The following is an 8404-nucleotide window of genomic DNA, read 5'->3' as shown; positions in this document are numbered from 1 at the left end:
CCCAGCCCATGCCTGTGGAGCAGCCACGGGAGGTAGAACACCAATGCTGCCTTGGGACAGGACCAGCAGTAGCCATTCTACCTGCCTTGGTCTTTGGCCCTTGGGCATCCAGTGTACATCAGCGCCGCAGGCCTGACCTCACCCAGCTACTCAGCTTGTGGAGTTCTGTCTCTCACACATCGAGCCGTCTCCCACAGCGCAAGCCTGCAGGGCAGGGTGGCTCTGTAGTACATGGCCTTTCTAGTTCTCACACATGCTTTGTGTGGAACAAGTCCAGTCTCTCCCAGAAATTCTCTACGCGTTCTGTGGAGTCCGTGGTTAGAACTGTGATGCAGTACAGTGGTTTCCTTTGTTTTATACGTTTAAAAACATAATTCTAAGATGGTGTTGGTAGACTTCACAAGACTGTCAAAAGGGGCCATGGCACCAAAAAATGTCACCTGCTATCTAGCAGGCAGCATCCCCGCCTGGTGAGAAACACCTGTTTCTGGGGATATGACACAGGCATGTTAATACTCACTTTGCAGGGTGGTTCAATGAGATGATAAATGGAAAGCACTCGGTTTCCACTTGCTCACCGTGGCAGGTACTGTGCTGTTATCTAGTATCATAAAAATCATGAATACCTTAGGTTCTCCATCTTATTCAAAGCAATAATCTACTTCAGATGTCAGAAAATGGGGAAAAAGATCCTTCTCTTTCTCCATTTTTCCCAACCTCCTTCGCCACCCCCACTGATATATACTAGCTAGGGAGTTCCTCTGTTTCCAGGAGTGGGGTGATACTTTCCTCTCCTTTCCCCATCCCCAGCCTCCACTCCTGCCCCGCCTTCCCAGACTCAGGTGCACATCTGCCACAAACCAAAGTAGTAAGACGCCTGCCCATAGTAATGGGTTTGCAAGTTAATTTTGCTGTCATTGGTTGGTGCCTGCTTTGTCTAGGCCCTGTGCTTAATATGAGATGAAACACCTGATCTGGGTTTAATTATTGCACCGTTCCATCCAACTGGGTTAAGCTGCCATGGAATGCATTGTACTTCTGGCTTCTTACTTCAAGCCAGAATGATATTCTAAAAGGTTGATGAAATATACTTGGAAGAGAAATAATTGCTGGTTTAGGGGAGATTATGACAAATTAATAAAAGGAGACAAAGGAGAGGAGAGGAAACTGATTTCAATTTGACTTAGACAAGGGATAGAAAAAACATATTTTGAACCTTGAGTAAGTTTGCTTAGAATATTTAATGTTGTTTCTATAGTAATTTTCTTGAGTTTTATTTCCTATAAGTTGAAGCGTGGATTGAATGATGTATTCTGAATCAAGAAATTGTAAACTGGGTATTGTTTGGACAGTTGATACTTAAGAAGCTGGTTTTTGTTGTTTTAAACTTTGTCTGAAGCACCATTTTACAACTGAATAAGATACCTGTGGGGATTGGTGGAAAAATATTTGCAAAGTGTTTTGTCCTTAGAGCAAAGCCTTTTATTGGTGGAGGGATTAGCATTACTGTTCCTTTGTGTAACATTTTAGTTTGGACCTGTTATCTTAATGTTGACCTCAGAATTCACCATACTAGAATCTCCGGCAGCTTTTACATTAGGTATATTGAGCTCAATGAACTTCGAACAAGCCAGGCAGCATTCAGAGAGGAAGCTGTACGTCTTGGCTCTTTGGAACCCGGGCAGTCCTGAGCACACCCATTCAAAGAATTTCCAGACTGCAATGACATTTTTTGTGCCATACTTTGAGCTCCAAAGTATAGTGGCGCATGTGTGGACTTCGGAATTAACACATTTGGGTTCAGATGCTAGTTCTGCCACTTACTAGCTGTGTGATCTTAGAGGGTTACTTAACCTCTTTGAGCCTTGGTTTACTCATTTGCAATAAAGGAATAATAATGGCAACCTTGAAGCCTTGTTTTAAAGATTAGAATTAGTGAAAATCAAGCTTTTCTTATGATGCCAGGCACAGAGTCAGTGCTAAATATATGGTAGAAGTTGTTAGGATTATCTCTATCTCCTATTTCTCTACAATTTTTTTTTTAATGTTTAAATGTAGTGTCTCTAAAAGGCACAGACACTGTAAGGACCAGAATCTAGGTGCACAGCTGGCACGGAATGAATAATTGTTGAATTAATTGGATGAGCTCCTTCCATTTTCAGGTGATCGCTAACATCCCATCTAATACCAATTTCTTTTAAAAATTTTTTTATTGAGGTATAGTTGATATACAATGTTGTGTTAGTTTCAGGTGTACAGCAAAGTGAATCAGTTATGTATATACATATATCCACTCTTTTTCAGATTCGTTTCCCGTATAGGTCATTACAGGGTACTGAGTAGAGTTCCCCGTGTTACACAGTAGGTCCTTATTAGTTACCTATTTTATATATAGTAGTGTGTATGTGTCAATTTCAATCTCCCAATTTATCCCACCCCCGCTTAGCCCCTGGTAACCATAAGCTAGTTTTCTATGTCTGTGACTCGATTTCTGTTTTGTAGATAGGTTCATTTTAGTGTCAGTGTCTACGAGTCTATGAACGACCCTTAGGGACAAGTGGTGTCACCGCTGGGAGCGGGAGTGTTGTGTGTGCAGCCACGTTTATGAGTAAAGATCTGCCTGCAAGTGTCTAGAGGAGAGGAGGTGGGCAGCGTGGACAGGGTGAGGTGGTCTTTCAGGAGAGTGGCTCACCCTGGGCACCCCCCTCTGTGGCTCTGACACTGTCCCTCTGAGCAGGGCCTGAGGAGGCTGCTGGGAGAGGCCGTGGAAGGCATCTTGAAGGCACTTCTGCCTCTGAACAGAAAATGTGTTTCACAGAGTGGGTAGATTTTTTTTTTTTAATTGAAGTATAGTTGACTGACAGTATTATATTAGTTTCAGCAGAGTGATTTGATATTTTTATGTGTTATGCCCCATACAAAGTTATTACAACATTATTGAGTATTTTCTCTGTGCTGTACATTATATCCTCATGACTTATTTATTTTATAACTGGCAGTTTGTACCTCTTAATCCCCTCAACTATTTCACCCATCCCCCCAACCCCTTCCCCCAGCAACTACTAGTTCACTGTATCTATGAATATGTCTCTGTTTTGTTATATTTGTTTTGTTTTTTAGGTTCTACATATAAGTGAAAACATACAGTATTTGTCTTTCTCTTTCTGACTTATTTCACTTAGCATAATACCCTCTAGGTTCATCCATGTTGTCACAAATGGCAAGATTTCATATATATGTATATAACATACCTATTGATAGACGCTTAGGTTACTTCCATATCTTGACTACTGTAAATAATGCTGCAATGAACATTAAGGTGCATATATCTTTTCAAATTAGTGTTTTGATTTTCTTTATAAATACCCAAAAGTGGAAATGCTGGATTGTATGGTCGTTCTATTTTTTAATTTTTGAGGAATCTCCATACTGTTTTCCATAGTGGCTGCATTCAATTTACATTCCCACCAACAGTGTACGAGGGCTCCCTTTTCTCCAAATCCTCACCAGCACTTGTTATTTGCAGTCTTTTTGTGTGTGTGTATGTGTTTTATTTTTTTATTTTTTTAACATCTTTATTAGAACATAATTGCTTTACAATGGTGTGTTAATTTCTGCTTTATAACAAAGTGAATCAGCTATGCGTATACATATATCCCTATATCTCCTCCCTCTTGCGTCTCCTTCCCATTCTCCCTATCCCACCCCTCTAGGTGGTCACAAAGCACTGAGCTAATCTCCCTGTGCTATATTTGCAGTCTTTTTGATGATGGCCATTCTAACAGGTGTGAGGTGATAGCTCATTATGGTTTTGATTTACATCTCTCTGACGATTAGTGATGTTGAGCATCTTTCATGTGCCTGTTGGCTATTCATATGTCTTCTTTGGAAAAATGGCTATTCAGATCCTCTGTCCATTTTTTAATCGAGTTTTTTTTAATTAATTAATTTAATTTATTTTTGGCTGCATTGGGTCTTGTTGCTGTGTGCGGGCTTTCTCTAGTAGTGGGGAGTGGGGGCTACTCTTCATTGTGGAGAGCGGGCTCTAGGCACGTGGGCTTCAGTAGTTGTGGCACATGAGCTCAGTAGTTGTGGCTCGTGGGCTGTAGAGCTCAGGCTCAATAGTTGTGGTGCACGGGCTTAGTTGCTCCATGGCATGTGGGATCTTCCTGCACCAGGGCTCGAACCCGTGTGCCCTGCATTGACAGGCGGATTCTTAACCACTGCACCACCAGGGCAGCCCCCCGTTTTTAAAAATAAATTTATTTATTTATTTTTGGCTGCATTGGGTCTTTGTTGCTGTGCGTGGGATTTCTCTAGTTGCAGAGAGCAGGGGCTACTCTTTGTCATGGTGCGTGGGCTTCTCACTGCAGTGGCTTTTCTTGTTGCGGAGCACAGGCTCTTGGCACGTGGGCACAGTAGTTATGGCTCATGGGCTCTAGAGCGCAGGCTCAGTAGTTGTGATGCACAGGCTTAGTTGCTCTGTGGCATGTGGGATCTTCCCGGACCAGGGCTCTAACCCATGTCCCCTGCATTGACAGGTGGATTCTTAACCACTGCGCCACCAGGGAAGCCCTGAGTTGTTGTTTTTGTTGTTGAGTTGTCTGGGTTCTTGTATATTTTGGATATTAACCCCTTATTGAATATGTATTTTGCAAATGTTTTCACCCATTCAGTAGGTTGCCTTTTCATTTTGTTGATAGTTTCCTTTGCTATACAAAAGCTTTTTAGTTTGATGTAGTCCCATTTGTTTATTTTTGTTTCTGTTTCCCTTGCCTGAGGAGACAGATCCAAAAACTATTGCTTAAGCTGAATCAAAGAGCACGCTGCCTATGTTTCCATCTAAAAGTTTTATTGTTTCAGGTCTTACATTTAAGTCTTTAATTGCTTTTGAGTTTATTTTTGTATGTGGTGTCGGCAGGTAGTCCAGTTTCATTCTTTTACGTGTAGCTGTCCGGTTTTCCCAACACCATTTATTGAAAAGGCTGTCTTTCCCCCATTGTATACTCTTGCCTCCTTTGTCATAGATTCATTGATCAAATAAACATGGGTTTATTTCTGGGCTCTCTGTTCCATTCCATTGATCTATGTGTCTGTGTTTGTGCCAGTACCATACTGTTTTGATTACTGTAGCTTTGTAGTATAGTCTGAAGCCAGGGGGCATGATACCTCCAGCTCTCTCCTTTCTCAAGATTGCCTTGGCTATTCAGAGTGTATTTTTCATTTCAGTTGTATTTTTCAGCTCTGATTGGTTCTTTTTAATATTTTCTAACACTTTGTTGAAGTTTTCACTGTGTTGCTGTATTCTTCTGCTGGGTTTGGTGAGCATTTTTTTTTTTTTGCGGTACGCGGGCCTCTCACTGTTGTGGCCTCTCCCATTGCGAAGCACAGGCTCCGGACGCGCAGGCTCAGCGGCCATGGCTCATGGGCCCAGCCACTCCACGGCATGTGGGATCTTCCCAGACTGGGGCATGAACCCGTGTCCCCTGCATCAGCAGGCAGACTCTCAACCACTGCGCCACCAGGGAAGCCATGATGAGCATTTTTATTACTGTTGCTTTGAACTCTTTATCAGGTAAATTATTTACAACCATTTCATTAGGATTTTCTCCTGGGGTTTTCTTTTGTTCTTTCATTTGGAACAAATTATTTTTTTAAAAAAATTTTTATTGGCGTATAGTTGATTTACAACGTTGTGTTAGTTTCAGGTGTACAGCAAAGTGAATCAGTTATACATATGTCCACTTTTTTTAGATTCTTTTCCCCTATAGGGCATTACAGAGTGTTGAGTAGAGTTCCCTGTGCTATACAGTAGGTCCTTATTAGTTATCTATTTTATATATAGTAGTGTGTATATGTCAGTCCCAGTCTTGCAGTTTATCTCTCCCAGCCCCCCATCCCTTGGTAACCATGTTTATTTTCTACATCTGTGACTCTACTTCTGGAACAAATTACTTTGTCATCTCATTTTGCCTGGTTTTCTGTGTCTGTTTCTATAAGGTAGGTGAAACAGTTACCTCTCCTCGTCTTGAAGGCGTGGCCTTGAATAGGCACGTCCCTATGCAGACTGTGTGCACCTGCAGCTTTGGTGGGAGGGCTGGATCTGGAGCTGGGTGTGTGCTGGCGTTTTTCCCAAGGCAGGCGGGGGGCTGCTGCCTTGTCAGGAGGGCTGGAGCTTGATCTGGGCATGGGTTGGGGGCTTCTGAGGCAGTCTTGGCAGGATGGCTAAAGGTCCAGGCTCTTTTTAATCTGCTGCTTTGTGCCGATGAGCTTGTGTGTGACCCTTTTAACCCCTTTAAGAGTGGAGTCTCGGTTTCCTACAGCCCTCAGGCTCTCCTGGATGTAAACCCTGCTGGTTTTCAAAGCCAGTTATGGGGGTTCGTCTTCCCTGTGCTGCACCCTGGGCCTGGAGTACCCATTGTAGAGCCCAAACCCCTCATCCTTAGGGGGGACCTCTGAGTTTGTGCTATCCCCTCCTGTTTGTGGGTTGATCCTCTGGGGGTGTGGGTCCTGCCTAGATTATGTCTCTGCCCCTCCTTCCTGTCTCAATATGGTTTATTCTTAATATCCCTATAAGGGCTGTCCTGCTAGTCTTCAGGTCGTTCTCAGGGAGACTTGTTCTACATGTAGCTGTGGTTTTGGTGTGTCCATGGGAGGAGATGTGCTCAGGATCTTCATATGTATTATAAATAATTTTATGCGAATAAATTTGAAATTTGAAATGATTACATTACTAAAATAAAACTTACCAAAACTAATCCAACAAGAACTAAAACCCCTATAAACCATTTTTTTTTTATAAAGAACTTCTTATGAAGAAATATAAGGCCCCAAAACTTTTTTGACAAATTCTTTTACATTTCAAGGAATAGATCCTTGAAATTTTACACAAAATCTTCCAGAAAGAAGAAAAAGAGGGAATTCTCCACAACTCATTTTTAGAGACTGGCATAACCTTTGTTTTTAATTTTTTTTGCAAGTTGTCTTATTTACAATGCCAACTTTCAAAAGTCACTAAAGTTAACTGGACAATAAACTAGGCAGAAATTGCTTTACAAAAAGAGGGAAATCCCAAAATGCCACTTTCTATAAAGAATCAACAGTTCAGTTTTATTCAGAGCAAAGAAAAAAGAAACTTTTGATCATACTCGAAGAAACTCAGCCATGGGTTTGGAATCTGTACTGAAACTACACATGCAATGAGGACAATATTCCACTAATAAAATTGATTTGCTGCTGCATTTGTCGACTGTTTTTCTAATATTAACAATTATAAACAGAGCATTGCAACTAGTATTTGGAACAATTCTTACAGTGTTACAGCGTCAGGCACAAAATTTCACTTCTCCTCACACCACTGGTTCTCTTTGGGTACCTGGGCTTCCTCTTCTTCCATAAAATCATTTTTGATATTGAATGTCTTTTGAATCTCCTCAGGAGTTTTCCTCTTGATCATAATGGCAACCGCTTGCAGATAACATCAAGCAAACCTTTGATGTCTAAGTAGTTTGCAGCCAGGATCAGCTCAAAAAGTGTTCCTTGGTCAACTTTCAGGAATTCTTGATCCGAAGCAGGGATGTCATCTGTTCGCTTTTCTTTGTCCTCACCACCCTCAGGAGGAGGAGGATCATCCTTGTGGTGGGTGCACCACTGAATGACCTTTTAAATATTGCTGCATTAACATTTGGCAAAGGGACTGGGTCATGATGTCCTTCATCATCCGTTCCCAAATCTTCCAACATGGTCTTCATAGTCACAGACTGTTAGGCAATTTCAACATCAACTTGCAAATATATCTCCATTAGAACTCTGCAACTGAATTGAAGGCATGGTGTTAGGTCTCAAGGAGACTGTGGGCTGGAGGCTGATGAGAGCAGGGCGGCGTCTGCAAACAGAAAAACAGAAAGGCAGAGAACAAGGCCAACAGCTGTTCTGTTTCATTCTTGACATGATTTATCTGTGGTGCTTTTTTATCTGTGCCTGCTTTTTTCTTGGCTAGGGTTGACAGACATTTGTCTATTTTAGTATCTTTCCAAAGGACTGATTTTTAGCTTTGTTGATTCTCTTTATATATCCTTATTTTATTTTATTATTATTTTTTGGAGCATAGTTGATTTACAATGTTGCGTTAGTTTCAGGTGTACAGCAAAGTGAATCACTTATACATAAATATACACATATATCCCCTCTTTTTTTAGATTCTTTTCCCATATAGGTCATTACAGAGTATTGAACAGAGTTCCCTGTGCTATACGGTAGGTCCTTATTAGTTATCTATTTTATATATAGTAGTGTGTATATGTCAATCGCAATCTCCCAATTTATATAGATAGATCTATATGGATATAGAACAAAGTGGAAAAATCATATATCATTACCTTTATATTATGTATACATATGTATA

The 8404-nt window shown here is 41.2% G+C and overlaps 1 pseudogene across 1 annotated transcript; it reads right to left on the bottom strand.

Annotated features, from left to right (window-relative positions):
* Positions 1–7291: 7291 nt before the first annotated feature.
* Positions 7292–7830, bottom strand: LOC309806327 (S-phase kinase-associated protein 1-like; annotated as a pseudogene). The gene has a single exon. The product of its transcript is annotated as an S-phase kinase-associated protein 1-like (transcript).
* Positions 7831–8404: the final 574 nt, after the last annotated feature.

Source organism: Mesoplodon mirus (genome assembly GCF_964341445.2).
Source record: "Mesoplodon mirus genome assembly, chromosome: 6".
NCBI lineage: Eukaryota > Metazoa > Chordata > Mammalia > Artiodactyla > Ziphiidae > Mesoplodon > Mesoplodon mirus.
The sequence above is the reverse complement of the archived record's forward strand: the minus strand, read 5'-3'. Positions and strand labels throughout refer to the sequence as shown.